Below are 20,276 nucleotides of genomic sequence, written 5' to 3'. Positions count from 1 at the left end.
AGGCAAAACAGAAGTTAATCCCAAAGTAACCCTACAACTTGGATAAAATATCTCAACTTACTCTTTTGTCACTGCCTCCACACAAAAATGGGAGTGAAAACCTCCATTCTCCAAAATTAATTACTAAATCAAAAGATTAAGCAACTTTGTCCCAAGGGATATTTTTTCACCATTCAAAAAATCATAACCTTTCCTACTGTTTCCAGCTGGATTATTCAACTTGTCAATATCCTCGAAAATATTGTCTTCCATCTCTACAATGATCTCAGGATCTCTCTGTCACTCACCAAATATTTATTAAGCATAAGGCCTGGGATACAGCCTAGACAAACAGCACTCCTGTCCCTCCAGTATCTTATGGTTAGAGGAGAGAGGACTTATAAGTTAGACACATAAGCAAATCAATAATAAATTTCTAATATGAAGACGATAAAATGGGGTCATGTGGAAGAGAGATTAGGCAGCTGCATTTAAACAGGTATCATAAAAGGCCTCTCTGGGGAGAAAGGAGAAGGCAACCATGCTAGATCTGAAGGAAGCTCATCCTAAGCAAAAGGAACAGAAGTGCAAATCCCTGAGAAAGGATGTACTTAGCTTGTTCAAGGCATTAAAAAGGTCAAAACGACTCTGTAGCCCAATGCACAAAGGAAAGAATGAGGTTGGAGAGAGGCCAGGAGCCAGATCACACAGGCCTTTCAACCTCAGCATAAAAGACATTTTGGGACCAGATACTTTTGGGGGGCAGGAGGGGGCAGGGTTGTGCACTGTAGAAGCTTAGCAGCATCCCTGGTCTCTACCCTCAAGATGCCAGTAGCACACTGGTCCCCACCCCACCCCCAGTTGGGACAACAAAAAGTATCTCCAGACATTGCCTGATCCCCTAATGGCAAAATATCCCCTAGCTGAAAGCCACTGATACAGGACTTTATTAGTGACCACAATGACATTTTTCTCTTTCCATGATGAAGTATCGAGTTTTAGTTTGAATGTTAAGTGTATTGGAAAGCCAATGAACAGAAGTGATATGATCTGATTAACATTCAAGGTTACGTTTAGCTCCTGTGTGGAAAGGGTAGGAAAAAAGGTAAAGACAAGAGTGGAGGTAAGGAAGTCTACTGGCCATTTTCCAGGGGACAAAGGCTACTAGCTTAGCCTAAATTTATAAAAGTGAAAAAAAAGGAGAAGGTGGAACTTGTAAGACTTATTGTGAGATGAGGGAGGGGTAAAAATCAAGGATGATTCTCAGGGTTTGGGCCTGCATAACTGGGTAGATGGTGGCGCCACTTATGGAGACAGGGAAAACCTGGAGGAGGTAAGAGACGATCAAATGAAAGAAGTAATTCAAAGTTCTGCTTTGTTCATGTTAAGTTTCAGGTGTCTATTAGACAGCCAAGTACAGACATGGAGATAGATGAGTCTAGAGCTCAGGGGTGGGGAGAATCAATACTAGAGATAGGAATTTGAGCATCCTCAGCCTATAAAATGGCATCTGAAAAGATGAGATAACCTGAGAGGAACCCAGGGACACTCCAAAATTTAGAGGAAGTACAGGGTTTGAGATAAACTGACAAAAGGACATAAAGAATAGGTGGCTAGGAGGTCAGAGGCAGTAGTTAAACAAAGCAAAATCCTAATGAGAGTTCAGTAAGATGAAGACACTGAACTGACCACTGGCTTTAGGAAGATCCAGGCCATTACTGCCTTAAATAAAAACAATTTCAGTGGGATGGAGGAACAAGCTATCAAATGGACCAAACCAAAAAGAGAGTAAGTGGTGAGGAAGTAGAGAGAACAAACAAAAATAACTCTTTTGAAAAATTTTGTTGTGAAAGGAACTAAGAAATTGGACAGTAAAGAGAGCAAGGCAGAGGAGAGGATGGTTTAGAGAAGTGATTTATTATGTTATGGTCATAGTTGCTCAAACAGGATAGAATTTTATTCCTCTCTCACTTAATCATCCAGAAATAAATGAGCAGCCCCAGGATAATAACTAGTTCTGTTCCACAAGACCATGCAGGGATCCATCTTACTACTCTATCTCCCTCCAAGGTGTTGCCCTCATCTACAAAGCTGAACAAGGGGCACTGTGTTAACATTCTACATTCACATTTGCAGAAAGGGAAAAGAGGAAGAAGAGAGCAACTAGCTTCCTTTCTAAGACCATGACTTAGAAAACATACACACTTGTACTCAAATCCATTCAGTGAGAATTTAGTCACGTGACCACACCCACCTGTAAGACAGAGGCTAGGAATTGTGGTCTCTAACTGGGCAGCCAAGTGCCTGCATAAAATCTCAGGGTCTTACTGCCCTCAAGAATCAGGAGAAAAGTCAGGAGAAAGGAAGAGAAAGCAAAGTTGCCACCACCTCCAACAGCACCAGCCATGTCAGAGCTCAGAGGAGACCACAGGAGGAGTTCTCCTCCTTCCTGCCACTGACTGCCAACCTCCTTTGGCCCTTCTTCCAACAATCTTAAAACTTGGTGGATTACTATGAAGTGCTAGGCAGGCAGAAACATGCCTCTCCCAAGGATGTTAAAAAGGCACATTGTAAATTGGCACTGAAGTGTCACCCTGACAAAAGTCCTGAGAATAAAGAAACAGAGAGAAAACAAAAGCAAGTAGTTGAGGCATATGAGGTGTTATCAGAAGCTTAAAAATGGGACATCTGTGATAAACATGGCAAGGAAGGATTAAGTGGTAGAGGTAGAAGTCATTTCAACAGTCCATTTGAGTTTGGCTTTACATTACATAATCCAAATGATGCCTTCAGGGAATTTTTTGGTGGAAGGGTCCCACTTGCATCTGACTTCTTCAAACACCCATTTAAGGAGTTTTGTGGGAATCAAAGAGGCCTCATGGAAGCAGAAGCAGAGGCCCAGTATCTTTTTTTCTCTTCTTTCAGTGGGTTTCCACCCTTGGGAGGTAGATTTTCTTCTTTTAATACAGGGATTTACTTCATTTAGTTCACTAGGGTACATGGGCCTTAATTCCTTTTCTTCCATGTCGTTTGTTGGTAGTGGATGGACAACTTCAACTCCATATCAACTCCCACTGAAAGAGTTAATAGCAGAAAAATCACTACAAAGAGAACTGCTGAGAATAAAAGTCGAGAAAGAGCAGAAGTTGAAGAAGATGACCAGTTAAAAGTCCTTAACAATAAACGGTAAGAGCAGCTCCTACGCTTAGATAACAGGTAATTCAACACATGCATTTAATAAATGCTAAACTATAACAAGCAACTTTAGAGGATTAACAAGAACATTTCTTGGAAGATTTCAAAAGAACTCTACCTTTAGTAAAACTGTACCTAATCTAAAGTATTCATAAACAGCTCATTGCAGCACCCATTTGTCATAGACTTTTGAGTTTATTGTTGGGACCATGTAAATAGGACCTTTTTTTGGTCTTTTAAAACTATTGTACATTTTTTATGTACTGTGCTTTTTATTAAACTTAATCCAAGGTGAACTCTGACTCTTTAGTAGGACAAAACTGTACACTAAGCCCAGCATGGAACTTGTTTTTTTCCATTTTCTGTGAAATGTGAGCCAACTAGTTTCAGACTGCTGTGAAGTTAACATTGCCAGGATGAATCTTCTTCAAAATAATTATTATTTTTTTTCAGTATTTAGCAGTCAAAGACATTAATACATTAATGGTGATATACTCTGGTTTAAAATAAATTAAGGACGTTTTCTAGTTGTGCATGAAAATCGCAATTTAGTAAATTTTGACAATTCTTTAAATTGTAATATTAAGCTTAGGTTTATAAAAAGTAAAGCTATGAGAAGAAAGGTAAACTGCGGTTGTACTGGAATACTGCACAGCTACAGAAAGGCACAAAGTCGTGAGGCATACAATGAAGTGAATGAACCTTGGGGGCATTATATTGTACAAAATAAAACAAAAGCAAAAGAACAAATATTGTACGGTTTCTTTTGGAAAATACTTATAAGAAAATTGAGACCTAGATTGTAAGCTCTTAAAGCAGTCACATTCAGTCAGTTGTAAATGTCTTTCTAGATTAAGATGTATGCTATATGTGTATAACCTGTAATTCCCTGGAACTGTGGGTACCTGGATGACACCTAAGACTCAAAGTTGGAGTGCTGAAGCTCCATTTTTTGGAGCTACATTTAACAACTATTAAAGAAACCGAAAAAGAAACCAGGTTTCAATTATAGATAAGAATGAAGCAGATCTGGTTAGGACTAAGGTAAATCAGAATACAGGTCAAAGGATGATATTGTCTGTATTACAGAGCTTCACCTACTGTATGAGATCAAAGCTAGAGAGGTTTATTTTGTTCAAAACCTAAATTTTCTATAATACATAATCTAAATCAACCCATATGGATAGCTCATTTAAACAACCCAAATACATGAGCCCAGAATGGGAACAAGGGCTTGTAATTCTGAATAGCTTAACATAATACCTGAATATACCCCAGGACATACTGGGATTAAACCATGATTAAAAAGTACTGGCAAAGTTCTTGTGAAGCATATTTCTTTAGCAGAGAAGGTTCGCCTACCTCTAACTATGCCTGAAAGTTGCTTCCAGAGGACCTCTTTTGTTGCTCAGATTTGGTCTCTCTTTCTCTAAGTCCAACTCTGCAAGTAAAATCATTGCACTTCCCCTTCGTGGGACATGACATCCAGGGAATGTGGGATGGGCCTGGCCTTGGCACTGTGCGATCAACAATGCCATTTTGACCAGAAGAGGGAAAAGAAGTGTAACAAATAAGGTATCAGTGGCTGAGAGAGTTCAAATAGAGTCAAAAGGCTACTGTGGAGGTCACTCTTACTCAAGCTTCAGTTAGACATTGCCACCTATCAGAGCTTGCCAAACCCCAACCAAAACCACTCCTGCCAATCCTAAAGAACACCTAGAGCATTACATAATATTCTACAAAGGGTCCATGCACTAGGGTAACTTTCCAGAAACCTACAGCATCCATAAGGGTCCCTGGACCAGGTAAGTCCTGAAATACAGAAGGGTCAACCTCTACAGAACATCGTTAGCTCCATCCCTCAATCCCATATTACTGACAGCCTCCTTCAACATGAAAAAGTTAGAATGTGCATAGCCGAAATATCCAGGAGAGAGACCAAAGATGATGGTGGAGTTATACAGAAGAGGTAGGGTTTAACAAATGAGTATGACTGCCAAATCATTATACTGATATTTCTTTTAGTCTCCAGTATCTTAGAGCAGCTAGAAGTAAAAACCTAAAATTGTGGAATTGTAACCCATACCAAACTCTGAAATTTGTCCTACAACTAATTGTTGTGAGGTGCTCTGAAATTTATTGCTTTCTTGTATATATGTTATTTTTCACAAAAAAGAAAAAAAGTCAATTGTGATGATAAATACACAGCTGTATGATGATACTGTGAACCACTGACTGTACGCTTTGGATAATTATATGGTATGTGAATATATAATATAACAATAAAAAATTCAAAAAAAGTAATACATAAAAGGAAAAAAAAAGTATTGGCAAAGTCCTTTGAGGAACTGGAGAAAAAATACAGAACTATTAAACGTTACCACATGGGAAACCCCAATACTCTCTCAAACATTAGGGACTCCCAAGTTAATAGGCCAAGCCCTTGATCTTGAGGCATGTCTTACAAAACTTATTTCTGTAGCAAAGAAGCTAAACCTACCTATAATTATGCCTCAGAGTTACTTCTAGTAAACCTCTTTTGTTGCTCAGGTGTGGCCTCTCTCTCTAAGCCCAACTTTGCAAAGAAAATCATTTCCTCCCCCACTACATAGGATGTGACATTCAGGGTTGCAAGTCTCCCTGACAATGTGGGACATGACTCCCAGGTATGAGGCAGGCTCTGGCACCGTGGAATTGACGAGGCCTTTCTGACCAAAGGGGGGAAAAGAAATGTTACAAAATACAGTTTATCAGTTGCTAAAAGAATTCAAATAGAGTTGAGAGGTATTCTGAAGGCTACTCCTAGGCAAGCTTCAGCTAGATATTTGCCATGGTCTGCCAAACCCCAACTAACATCATTTCTCTTAACCCTAAAGAACAACTAGGGCTCTATCTGCGATTCTACAAAAGTTTTACGCACTAAGTTTACTTTCCAGAAATCTATAACCTCCAGATGGTTCCTAGGCCAGATAAATCCTGACACCCAGAGAGGCCAGCCTCTCCAGGAGCATCAGTTAGTTCAATCCCCCATCCTATATCGTCAACACCCCCTTTCAACATGAAAAAGCTAGAATTGGCACAGCCCAAATATCCCTAAAGACTGGGAGAAGCATCAAAGGAGAAGGAGGAGTTACAACAGAAGTTTGGATTTAACAAATGAGTATGACTGCTAAATCATTATACTGATATTTCTTTTTACTCTCAAGTGTCCTGGAGCAACTACAAGGAAAAACCTGATATGGAACTGTAACCCATACCACACTCTGAAATCTGTTCTATAACTACTTGTTAAAATACACTTTGAAATGTATTGCTTTCGTATAAAAGCTATATTTCACAATATAAACGTTAAAAAATGAAACTCTCCCCTCCTCCCCCAAAACAAGTAAACCTCATAAATTGGGTATTTGTCATTTGCAGAAAAAAAAAGAAGAAGAAGAAAGAAAATGAATGCTAATGTGTTTGGTACATTCTTTCAAGAAAAAAAGAATCAAGGAAGATATGAAGAATGGCTTTTAGTGAGCAATTAATCAATCTTCACTACTACAAGTAATACTAAGGCCTCTTTGCATATTAAAAGAAATGACCCAGTAAAAAGAGAATGATAATTCAGGAAAGAAAATTCTATCGGGATTGAAGGCCTTGAGAAGACAAGAAAGAATGAGATCCAGGACACAAATTTATTACCTCAGAAGCAGGGACACATACTACTGTTTCTTGTCACTTCTCACATACATGACTTTTAAGAAGAAAGGCTGCCCCTTGAATTGCATTTCCAGGAAATTAAAGCAACCCTTTCTTTTCATCTAGCAAACCAAGCAACTTCACAGAATTGAGTGTAAAAATATGACCAAGACTGAACCATTCTCACTTGGGTTGTTTGATGGCAGGTTGATTCAGATCTACTGCTGTCAAAGAGAAAGCAACCAAATTTTAGAGCGGGACGGAGACTACAAAGCTAATTTTACAGATGTTTAAGGTCACAAGGCCACAATTATACTAATTGCCTAGTTCTTTATAATAATCTTTTCCACAATATACTTTGTCTTCCCAATGAAATGAAACAACTTCTTCAGGGCAGACTCACTGCCTCCACTGCATTCAGCATGGTACTAGCTACACTGAATGCATTCAGTGGATACTTTTCAGTTGGCTGAAAGAGATTTGGTTTTCCTCATCCTACTGGGGCCTAGGCTGCCCAGGAATCTGGAGAAAGACCACACCATATAAAGCAATTAGGAAGGTTGGTCAAGCTCTCCTCCAGAAGAAGGTCAGTAAAAACCAGGAAGTGCAAAATGCTGGTTCCCGCTCTTAAAAAGTCAGAAAATCAGAGAATTCTGGAGCAAAAGGGGTCTTACAGACCATCTAGCCTAATCCCTCATTTACCCTCAAGACTTCAAAGTTGAAAAACATTACTAACATTCTACATGCACTATGAGAAAAATGAGGTTCAGAGAAATGAATTACCTGGCAAAAGTCAGACTGTTTACAGCAGAGACAAGCCAAGAGCCAAGATCCTCTAACTCCATATCCAAATCTCCCTTCCTTATTAAAGGCTACTTCATATTTTCCTCTGTGTTTAATATACTGGATAATCACTGAATTTCATATAATATATTCTTCAAAATTGTTAAAAATGCTACTTATCTAAAAAATCCTTCAATCATTTATCTCTCCAATGAAAGAGGAATACAGCCTCCTATACAAATTAGTTGTATATTATAATCCATGGCATAAAATAAGTAAGTAAATGGATATATGCCATAAGCCAAATAGAATGTTTCTAAAACCGGTATTTCACTTCTATTCTGAATATTGGCTCATGTCTTTCTCATGAGAAATTAAACCAAACAGCCCATTTCTCACATCCTATTCTAAAGTAATCTCTTAAAATAGCAGGAATTTTCCTCTTGCCAGGTATACTGTGAAACTATAAATTCTATAACTATTTTATCAAATCCTTTCATTTTACTGCCTTGGGGAATACTCCCTCTCAATCTTCATGCATCCAGATAGGGAATCTCTTGGTATTTTGTTTTGTTTTGTTTTTAACTGCAAAAGAAAATACTCTCTCCAATCAAAACAGAGTGGTAGGGGCATAAAGATAGACATAAAGACCAATAGAATAGAATTAAGAAGTCATAAATAAATGCAAGTGATTTTTGACAAGGGTACCAAACACATTAATTGAGGGAAGAACAGTATCTTATAATGGTGTTGGGAAAACTGGATATCCACTTGCAACGGAATGAAGGTGGACCCCTACCTCTCACCATAAACAAAATCTGACTCTAAAGGGATCAAGGGCCTAATATAAGTGCTAAAACCATAAAACCCCTAGAGCAAACATAGGGGAGATGCTTTATAACCTTGGATTTGCTAGTGATTTCTTAGAATTCATTAATAAATCAAGCACAAGCAACAAAAGGAATAAAATAAACTGGACTTCAGCAAATTTTAAACTTTTATATATGTTCTAGTTTGCTAGCTGCCAGAACGCAACACACCAGAGACGGATTGGCTTTTAATAAAAAGGTATTTATTTTGTCGGTTCTTTAGAGGAAAGGCAGCTAACTTTCCACTGAGGTTCTTTCTTATGTGGAAGGCACAGGATGGTCTCTGCTGGTCTTCTCTCCAGGCCCCTGGGTTCCAACAACTTTCCCCAGGGTGACTTCTTTCTGCATCTCCAAGGGCCTGGGCTGAGCTGCAAGTGCTGAGATGAGGAATGCCGAGCTGCTTAAGCTGTACTACATTGGGCTCTCTCATTTAAGCACAAGCCAATTAAGTCAAACAACACGCCTCCTAGCCGACTGCAGATGTAATTAGCAACAGATGAGATTCACCTACCATTGGCTCATGTCCACAGCAACAGAACTAGGTGCCTTCACCTGGCCAAGTTGACAACTGAATCTAACTACCACAATATACATCAAAGGATACTATCAAGAAAGGGAACAGAAAATCTACAGAATGGGAGAAAAAAATATATAAACCATACATCTGATAAGAGTTCAATACCTAGAATATATAAAGAACTGCTATAATTCAACAAGAAAAAGATAACCCAATTTTTAAAAAGGGCAAAGGACTTGAACAGACATTTCTCTAACAAAGTTATACAGTCAATAAGCACATGTAAAGACGGCCAAAATCACTCATCAACAGGGAAATGCAAATCAAAACCACAATGAGATACCACACCTCACCTCTACTAGGATGGTTATTAAAAACTCGGAAAATAACAAGTGTAGGGCAGGATGCAGAGAACTTACAACACTTGTACATTGTTGGTAGGAATATAAAATGGTGCAGCTCCTATGGAAAACAGTTCGATGGTTCCTCAGAAAGTAAAGCACAGAATACAACTAGACCACTCCACTTCTTGCTACATACCGAAAACAACTCAAAGCAGGACTTGAACAGATACTTGTACACCAATATTTATAGCAGCATTTTTCACAGTAGCCAAAAGGTAGAAACACCCAAGTATTCATCCACAGATGAATAAACAAAATGTGGTATATTCATACAATTTAACATCATATAGCCCTAAAAACAAATGAAATTATGATATAGTCTATAACATGAATGAACCTTGAGGACATGGTTAGTGAAATAAGCTAGATATGAAGGATAAATATCATATGATTTCATTTATATGAAATATATACAGTATACATATTCATAGAGGCAGAAAGCAGATCACAGGCTGGAGAGGGGGGAAACAGGTTATAGCTTAATAGATGTACAGGTTCTGAGGGGAAAATAAGTTACTGCTTTATAGCGTAGTTCCTGTTTAGGGTGATTAAAAATGCTGTTAACAGACAGTGGTGATGGTAGCACAAGACCCTGAATCTGAATAACAGCACTGACTTGTGGACTCGAAAGTGTTTTAAGATGGGAAATTTCATTTTGTATGTATGTTACCACAATAAAAATATTAGAAAAGAAATTACTCTCTCATCTTGACAGTGGGTTTTCATTAGGCCTTTCCTCCTTCTCAGGTGCTTCAATTAGAACCCTGCAGTTGCCCAGGCACTAGTGCACTACGGTTTTATGGGAAGATCTTCCTGCCTCCATCTCATGTTCCCACAAAGGATGATACAGAACATTAATGCCTTCCCATATGTCTCCTGGAGCATCCCACTGCATTTAAGCATCATCCAAGGTCATGAATTGCATCATCTATAAGAAGGCAAGACCACAGTTATCCCAAGTCTGTTTTGTTTAACTGGGTTAGAACAATGACCTTTTTTGAATTGCTCACCCTTAGTTTGGGATTAACGTTAAATAAACCAGCATTTGGAGTTGAAAAACAGATCAAATTTCTCAACTGAAAAATAAAACCAAATACTTCAAAAAGCTTAATATCAAAGCCTCTAGACAGTAAAACAGATCTATCTTTAGAAAGAAAAAAAATTAAGGTTTTGTTATTTCAACTCTGAAGAGGATACTATAGAGATGCTAATGCAAATCCTAAGGAAGATTTAGAGTATAATATACACAGAGGGAAAAGTTATCTAATCGTGGCCTAATTAAAACAGGTATTCCTCACACATCTTTCTCTAAAAGAGAAAAAAAATCCAAATTCTACCAAAATAGAAGTGATATTTAAATTCAGCTTGCAGGGAGGGTGCAAGGGTAGTTCAGTGGCAGTTCAGTGGCAGAATTCTAGACCTGGGTTCAATTCCTGGCCCCTGCACTTCCCAAACAGGCAAACAAACAAAAATTGAACAAGTGGTGCTGCAATAAGGGGATATTTACATGGAAAAAGAATGAAATGTGACCCCCACCATACAGCATACAAAAAAAAATTCAACTTGCAAATAATAAGAACAGTACCAGGAAATTATCAAGAACCAGGATCGATGAAAAATAAAGGAAAAGTATATTTTACCCATTCTCAATCACCTGAAATAAATGGGTTATTAATAGCAATACAGTACAACATATGGAAACTTCTCAAGTTATTCCAATTATCAATTGCTAACGAAATTAATGATTTCAGTGAAGAAGAAAATTCCATTATAAACAACAAACCACTCAGCAGAATGACTCTATGGTATAGGGGCAAAAGTAATATAAAATGTTTTATGCATATTGTTTAGACTAGAATTTATAATCAGCATCATCAATCACTCACAGAGTGTCAACCATATGCCAGACATTGCATTAAATTCTTTACATGAATTAGTTCATTTAATCCTCACTACAGCCTTCTAAGGTAGAACTACTGTGACCACTTACAAAGGAGGTACCTAAGATGTTAATTTGTCCAGGGTCAAAATTTGTAAATATCACAGCTGTCATTTGAAGTCAAGTCTCTCTGGCTCCAAGGCAAAAATCAGTACTTTTGCAGGGGTCTTAATCCATAAAATACTATGATAAAGGAACAATATGTGTGCTAATTAAAGAAAAAAAAAAACAGATCCTAAATTAAAGCAAAAAAAGTAAGTCCTAAAAAAGTAAATGACTAAAAATCTTCTGTCAACGGCCAGATAGTAAATATTTTAGCCTTTGTGGGCCACCTGGTCTCTGAAGCAGGTACCCAACTATCCATCATAGTACAAAGGCAGCCACAGACAATAATAAATGAATGAGTGTGGTTGTTTGCTAATAAAACTTTACTCATAGAGAGTGAAATTGTAATTCATATAATTTGTACATCACGAAATATTCTTCTTTTGATTTTTTTTTCAACCATTTAAAAACGTAAAAGCATTCTTAGTTCAAGGAACATACAAAAACAGGCTGCAGGCCTGCACACTATACTTTGCCAACCCATCATAAATCATGCAGATAAATGAAACTATTTTTATACTAAACAGCTCTTCACAAATCCTACTTTGTAACCTCCTTTGGTATTTTGAACTGACACTTTGAGGTGGCTCAGAACCTGGAAGAAACTTACAACTGTCCAGAACAACTGAAAATTCCAAAAAGCCCCAAACTGAAGATATTATGAATGGATTTCCTAAAGAACAAGACAGAATCACAAAATGCAGATATCTAGCACATTCTCATTTCTTATCTTCATTTTTTAAACTACTGTTTTAAAAATATTTGAAACAGTTTCTTAGGCCAATTTACCAGGCAAATAGGTTTGTAATACTAAGTTCACATATAATAATAGTAATATCTTACACATATAAAAGTTTAACAAAGCATGTTTCACATCCTTTCTGTCATCTGTTCCTTCACAACAGCTCTGTAAAGAAGACATCACAGCCCTTCTCATCCCTATTCTATGAATAAAGAAAACAAGCTCACAATGTAAATAACTTGCCCAATGAAGGTACATGCCATACAGCTACCAAGCTGCAGAACAGGGACCACAACCTGACTTTAAGTCCTGGGTTCCTTCCACTAATCTTTGCTACCTCTTGTCTACTGTCATAATTATCAGATTTCACTTTGAAGGCTTAAATCCTAAAAGTCCTCAACAACATTAGTCTTAATCTTTAAATATATTACTATGTTTAATTCATTTCATTTTTCTTCTTGCTACTACAGTCTTCTGAAAACAGTTTCGAGACCTTGACGTTTATTAAATGCATCTACTGTCAACGGTGAATCTATGTATACTGTGTAAATACTACACCCAGGCCAGGTTGAGAAGGGAAAGCACTGTTTAAATAAGTCATTTAAAGAAAGAACAAGAGAAAGAGACAGAGAAATAGAAATGAATAGCTAGCCATTAAAATCTCAGCTCAACTCTGCAAATAGCTTGTGACTGGAAAATGATGGGGGCGGGGGGGGGGGAATAAAAGGAACATAGCTACTGGAATTCAAACCAACATCAAAGGCACAGTTGAGCCTGCCTTACTGGTTCTTAGTCTCACCCTAGAAAACAAAACAGTTATATAACTGAAGAAAGTTCTTTCAAACTAACATTTCCTCTTACGTCTTTTCTTCCCTACTCCTTCACCCTGTCACCCACCTCAATGTGCACAATCTGACAGTGAACTGGGCTTCCATTCCAGCTGTGGCTGGGCAAGTCTCTGTCCAAAGTGCTGCTTTATTCTAGGGACAGCTACAGGGACCATGGTATGACGATAACTGGCTTTTAGCACTGTTCCAACCTTATACCATCATAGGTATTTGTTCTATAAAGCATCACCACATTTCCTATTTTAGGAATGAATAAGACCCCAGATGTTCCTAAAAATGTAAATCACAGTACCATGACACCCCATCTTCACAAACAGCCTATTAAAAATAATCCAAACCAATTAGCACTTGAAAAACTTTGAGGTCACATTGTAGCAACAAATAAAGCTTCGATTTCCTTGCCTCTGAAGTCTAAGAAGTAAATGTCATGATTCCAGTCAGACTTCAATTTAACCAATAAAGAAACACAAATATACTAATAAATCACAGCCATCATTAGCCAAAAATATTACAACCCAAAAATCCAATTAATGAATCAAAGCTGCCCATTCTGTGGACTCTAAGAGCTACTGTACTCCAGTACCATACGCTTTTACTTCTTCCAATAGAAATATGAATGCAATGCTTAAAAAAGCAACCAACGTATCAGAAAAGTTATTCCCATTCAGAGTGACATAAAAGGTCTAAATCTGTGCCAAATAAAACTCTGAACAAGAGGAAAATAAAAGAGATAGTGACCACAATGCTAAAAGCAGCTGCCGGCTATCCGTGCTGCATCAGGCAGTGCCTCAAGCTTTTTAAAAGCAGGTGGTAATTCCGCATGCAGAGCGAAATTGCAATTATCCAAATTCTACTTCATAAAGATACCTATTAAAATTGCTTCCCAGGCATCCTCTTCCCCTCCATCTTCTTTAAGTTTCAGGAGCAGGAGGTGAGGTGACAAAGGGTTCAAGAGGCAGACTTCAGCTAAGAAATGGAATGACTTTCTCTCCCTAATCAGTATCATGTGAGCTGTTTGCTAAAATCTTTAAAATAAAAATTTACTCGAGAAAGGCACTATACAGAGTGGAGGGAGGGGGTGGTCAAGAAAAAAAAAGGGCACTAAGTCACCAGTAGTGGCCAATAGTGGCAACTTCAACTAATTAGCAGGATGAAAGAAAAAACTCCACGGGGGCACAGACCTCTAGCTCGACCTGCCCCCACACACCGGAGGCTGGCCCAGCGGTGGCTCAGCGGGCAGCGGGGGAGATGCTCGCACCCTGGCTCCTCGAGGGGGCCCCCATCTTCCCCAGAGACCACCCTCTGCATTCCATGGAAGTCGCAGCTGGCAGAATGAGGGCTCTGGCTTGACTTAAGCCTCGGCGGGGAGAACGGCAGCAGGCCAGAAATGAGTCAAACCCCTAGCTCGCCGAGACGGCGGAGAAAAGAGAGAAGGCGAGAGAGGGGGCGGCCGGCCCGAAGCACCAGTGGTCCCAACCATGGGCTAGGGAAACCTGCCCGGGGCACAGGGAACCCGAAATGGTCTTCCAGGAACGTTCGACCTGGAACCTTTACTTTCAAACGAACTGAAAACCAAGGTCCCCGCAGGCCCCCAGCCAGGAGCCCGCCCCCGGCCCCGGCCAGCACCGCCTCGCAGCCGCGCTCACCAAGCCCCGCGGCCCCGCCGCGCCGCCGCGGCCTCGCTGCGCCCTCTGCGCCGCTCCGTGTCTGCCCTCAGCGGGCCGGGCCCGGCGCCCCCCGCTCCTCCTGCGCCTCCGACTCCCGCGGCGTCTCCGGCTACTGCAGCTCCTCCGGCTCCCGCCGCTGTCGCCGTGGGCCCGCAGCGCCGCCGAGCTCAGCGCCTGCCCGCCGAGGGCGCCCGCGGGGGCCCGGCCCAGCGCCCCCCGCGCCAGCGCTTCATCCCACGGGGCGGCCCCGTCAGCGGGACCGGGGGCGTCGGCTCCGGGCTCCCCAACTCCGAGCACACTGCGCGCCCCTCCCGACGGGATCTCCCCAGGAGGACGCCGGCACTCGGGGTTCCCGGCCCTGAGCCGAGCCTCGGGCCGCCCGCCGCGCTCCCGCCACCCCCTGCGCGCGCCCCCGCCTGCCCGCGGCCTCCTGCACCGACGCCCGCAGCGCGGAGAAGGAGCGCGCGCGCCCGTGACCGCGGGGACGAGCGCGCGCAGGGGGCGGCGGGAGGAGCGCGGCCGAGCTGGCGGGGGCGCGCCGAGCCTCGCCTGCCGTTGTCCCGGGAGCGCACGTGGGCCGCGGGGGCAGGGGACGCGCGGCGGAGCCCCTCGGAGTGCTGGGGAGGCGAGGGGCTAGCAGGGAGGCGGAGATGCTGCCTGGGGGTTCCAACCGAGCGCCCGGCTTATGTTCCTGCGTTGTGCTGCAGTGCAGGCAAGAAAACCTGCTGCGGCAGCAGGAACACCAGGAAGAGGTGTCTTCAGAGACCAAGATTGCGGCTCGCCTTCGGTCCCGCAGCACCACAGCTCTTTCATCGCGCGGGATCAGGCGGGGTCTCGAGGTCCAGGACCCTCAGCTTTCATCCCTGGCGCGTTTCGATCTAAAATGATTGGGGATCGCAGGGCCTAAAAGTTCCTTCAGTTGGCCTCTTCATTCAAGTTCTAGACCAGAAGACTGAAATTCCTGTAGACCAGAAGGCTGACGGGGGGAGAGGAAAGACACAAAAGGGTAGCAAACCTGAGGTGCGTGGCTTGGCGGAAAAGAGATTTTGGAGACCATTGAAAGAGCGCACCCTCCGTCCTGCCATGGCGCGACCCTTGGCGCGTTCCCTGTTCCTTTTGTTCAGCCTTTAAAGCGCTTCTGCCTGCAACCACCATCCGTGTCACAAAACATGAGAAAGATACCTTGACACTCTACCTTTTAGCAGTAAATTTTATATATATATATATATATATATATATAATTTACTCATATAATAATTAAATGTTTGGAGAATGAACCTACATAATTCTCTCTTAGTTCTCTAGTGTATTGATGCCAAATACTGCATAGTCTAATGTCACTGCAATGATTTGGGTCCACTCAGCATTTAGACACTTTAGTGAGAGTTATTGAATATAAGCCAGCCTTGATCATGGAGTTCAAGGGCATGTGCGTGAAACAGAATTTCCTCACATTCTGGAGTGAAATTAGGGGGTGAACCCTATAATAAATCCATCCATGTTGCCAGCTTCAGGAGAATGGAGTTTTTTTGTTATTTTTGTTTTTTAAGACCAGGATTCTCAATGTTTTCTAGCAGAGAACCAGGGAGGGACAGCGTGAGAAAGTTTGTAGGAAGCACAGAACTGCAAACAAATAGGTGCACTTGGATTCCAAAAGGATCTTAAAGGATATTCCTAAGTGCTAAAGAAAGTAGCAAGATAAATAATGAAAACTACAAACCCTCAACCTCAGCGTACATCCAGAGTTTAACAACTATTTTCACCAACCTGCAACAGTTCCATAGGGTCCCTCCTTCACCACAGAGAGCCATCTCTGCCAGGAAGGAACATTTATGGAATTAGTAGCTTGTGTTGTGCCTAGGGTTTGGTGGGCATTAAACATATCCCTACTGTGATGCCAAGAGGAAGTCTGTGTGTGACAGTAAACCAAGTCACCATGGGAAGCAAGTGTGCCCAGAGTCCCCATCTCTTGGCTACTCTCGACATTTTCATGCCTCCTTTTCAGGCAGCTTTCTCATGCCAAAGTGTGGCCATCATACCCTGAAATTCAGCCACAGTAGCTAAATTTCTAATGGTTTGTGCTCAGCTAGTGGAGAAGGTGAGTGATATATAAAGGCCTGTGCATACACTGGATTATACAGCTATTTTACTTTAGGGTTCTTTCTAGTTCAAAGAAAGAGCAAATGGATTCCACATGCATTTTCCAAATGTCAGAGGTGTTTGAGCAAGTTCAAAGATGCTGATGTTCCTTACTCTCATTCTGAACCAATGCTCCCTCTCCTTGGACAGAAACATTGGCTTATCCTATGAGTAAGTAGTTAGAGTTGCTAAGCCTGCATGTAAACTGAAGGTCGTGATTGCTGGGCAACTCCACAGCCATCTGACCTTGGTGTTTCAGATACTTGTAACCAATCTCCTCTATCCTAATAACACCCTCAATCAGTACACAAATTAATCCCAGAAATTGCGACATTCCCTAAAAGAGAAAATAAAGCTTTCCAATTATAAAAATAACGTTAAATAACTGAATCTGTTGCTTCTGTATGGTTTGATTCAATATTCACAACATAAGGAGTTATAAAAAAAAACAACAACAACAAAGGCAAATTCTCACTATCTCTGAAGCTGTAGGAGGGGCTCAACCTGGACTCCTTTCTCAGCTTTGGCACCGTTGTCTTCCGGGTTTGAGCATCTGGGCTCACTCCCGGCAACTCAGATCTGTTGCATTGCAGTCTCCTCCAGGCACTGAAGCAGCGTCATGGTGCAGACAAGTAGAGCCAGCTAAAAAAACAGCCCACACGGATGACTGCAACACTCATCTAACCTTCACTTTTAGACAGAGCCTGGGAATTGAGGGAGGGAAAAACAAGCAGCTTATCTGTATCCCAAAACTGAATTCTCAACAGCTGGCTTGGAAAAAGTGAGTTGCTGAAAGCTGGCCATGCTTCCTAGAGAATATTACCAAAGTGACACTTAACATTACCTTGGAGTTTGTTTGTTTTTCCCTGCCCAAAGGGTCATCTCTATATTGTGTCCCCATACCAGGACAACAACATAGATTTTTGAAAAAGGTATGTTGTCTGTGTAACATTCTACTAGCTAATACAGATGCCCATGTATTAAAGAATGCACTCTTTAAAGCTGCACTCTTTAAAGAATGCAGCTTTTACATAAAAATTACTATTGGGCAACATTTTAGGAACAGTAAATAATTCTCTTCAATGCGATATGACAATCCCCAGTGCATTCATGGTAAAAATTAACTTTCCATATATTATCCCCTCTCCCCTTCAAGTGTCAAATGCATTGAGGTTCCTTCGCCTCATTATCACAATAATTCAGAACTTTTGGTCGTTCCCTTGAAGACTTTTTTCAGTCTTCAAATCTTAACATTAGCTGTACCTTCTTCATTTCTGATTTTGAATCATTTGGCCCCATAGTAATTCCTTTGCCATCTCCTGCATTGGGTTCTTCTCCCTTCTAAATGGTAGACGACCAGGTTCTGACCTTGAACCTCTTATTTGCTCTTCCTGCACTCACTTCCTTGGCAATCTCATCCAGTCCAAAGCTTTAAATAGCCTCCATTCACTGATGTATATCTTTAACCCTGACCTCTCCCAGGAACTACAGGCTCATATATCCAACTACATACATGATATCTCTATTTGGATATCCATCTCAAACTTAATGTGTCCAAAAACACATTGATTTTCTATTTTAAAAACAAAAGCTGTTTCCTTCAAGTCTTCTGCATTTCAGATATTCAGGACAAAAACTTCTCTTTCTCCCAAGCTCCACATTCAATTTAGCAGCAAGTCCTTTCAATTGTACTTTCAAAACATATACTGAATCCACTCTCTTTGCAGCTTCTTATCTACCAACCCCACCACCACCATGACCTCTCTCCTGGGTGCTTCCCAGCTTCCATTCTTTACCCACCAAGACCCATTCTCAACACAGCAACCAGAAATTTCCTGTGTAAAACATGGGTAAGACGTTCTCCTTACTCAAAACCTTCCAGTGCTCTATGCTTCTAATTACATTTACAAAAAAATCCAAAATTTTTCCATGAACTTCCAAGGGTATCAGCCCCCACTCCTCTCCATTCTTACCTTTTCAATCAGCTCCAGCCACATCGGCCTCCAGCTGTTCCCCAAACATGCTTGGAACATTTCTTCCAGGTCTTCCTACTTTACTTTCCCAACTGCTAGCTGAAATAGCTCTGCCTTCCTGATCACTCTCTGTAACCTTACTCTGCTTTCTTTGTTCACAGCATTTATAACTATGGGATATGATCACGTAACTTATTATCTATCATTCTAAAATGTAAGCTTCACAAGGGCAGGGTCTTTGTTTATTCCCCATTGTACCCTCCATATCCAACTTTTTGTACAGAATCTAGTGAGTTCATTCATTATCTGCTGTTGCTTATTGCTGTGGATATATCATTATAGTAATTGCAAGTGGGGGCCATTGCAAATTACAAAATCACAGTGACCCGGTCTTTGAAAATCTAAGAAAAGATCACAGTTCAGCAGACAGAGATACATATTCACAAGCAGTTTAAGCATACAGAGATACATATTCACAAGCAGTTTAATGCCTCTAGGGCAAAATCACAGACTAACCTTGCAATGAGGTTTTGATATGTAGAAATTAAAAGCACAGAAAAATGAAAGCTAAATTATTTGAAGTGTCTTTTCATTCCCAACTGATGTCATTACCATTTGAAAACAAATGTGGTAAATTTTAGGCTATGCAGTTCTCCCTTTCATTCTTTATCATGTCCCACTGTGTAACATTGGATAAGCCAAGTAACTTCTTTGTGTTTCTATCTATAAAATAAGCCTGCTCACTCTACTCTTTAGGTGACTCACATAAAAATGGAATGACTTAACTATTACAATGCTTCAGAGGAAAGAAAATTTGGAAACTAACAGTGACTATTATGCTTCCCAAACTTTTTTGTCTAATATTTTGAAAATGAGAAATAGCTATATCCTGAGAATAGAACTAAAGACTGATAAAAATCACTCAGCAGGCCTACCTTACCCAAAGAGGGAAAAGAAATGGAACAAAATAAGGTATCAGTGGCTAAGAAAATTCCAGTAGAGTCAAGATGCTTTTCTGGAGGTTACTCTTATGCAAGCTTCAGCTAGATATTGCTAGCTGCCATGGTTTGCCAAACTCCAACCAGCTTTACTCCTGTAAACTCTAAAGGATACCCAGGTCTCAATCTGAGGCTCTATAAAAGTTTCACTCGCTAAGTTTATTTTTCAGAAACCTAAACTCTCCAGATGGCCTCTAAGCCAGATAAGCCTCCCTGAAAACCAGAGGGGCCAGTCTCTCCAAGAGAATCAGTAAGTTACATCTCTCTACCCCATAATTTCAACACCCCTGTTAAACATGAAGAAGTTAGAATGGGCATAACCCAAATCTCCCTAAAGATTGGGAGAAGGATAAAATGAGGAGGACTTGTAACAGAGAAGATAGGATTTAACAAATGAGTGTGACTGCTGAATCGTTATATTGATATTTCTTTTT

The 20,276-nt window shown here is 40.8% G+C and overlaps 1 protein-coding gene and 1 pseudogene across 1 annotated transcript in view; one reads left to right on the top strand and one right to left on the bottom strand.

Annotated features, from left to right (window-relative positions):
- ARHGAP32 (Rho GTPase activating protein 32) overlaps positions 1-14,869 on the bottom strand; it is a 450,472-nt gene extending 435,603 nt beyond the window's left edge. Inside the window, exon 1 of the mRNA XM_077112455.1 lies at positions 14,712-14,869. The gene's annotated coding sequence lies outside the window, so the exon portion shown is untranslated. The remainder of the gene's footprint in view (positions 1-14,711) is intronic.
- LOC143643976 (dnaJ homolog subfamily B member 6 pseudogene) lies at positions 2,477-3,199 on the top strand (annotated as a pseudogene).
- Positions 14,870-20,276: the final 5,407 nt, after the last annotated feature.

Source organism: Tamandua tetradactyla, chromosome 8 (assembly GCF_023851605.1).
Source record: "Tamandua tetradactyla isolate mTamTet1 chromosome 8, mTamTet1.pri, whole genome shotgun sequence".
In the NCBI taxonomy this organism is placed as follows: Eukaryota; Metazoa; Chordata; class Mammalia; order Pilosa; family Myrmecophagidae; genus Tamandua; species Tamandua tetradactyla.
The sequence above is the reverse complement of the archived record's forward strand: the minus strand, read 5'-3'. Positions and strand labels throughout refer to the sequence as shown.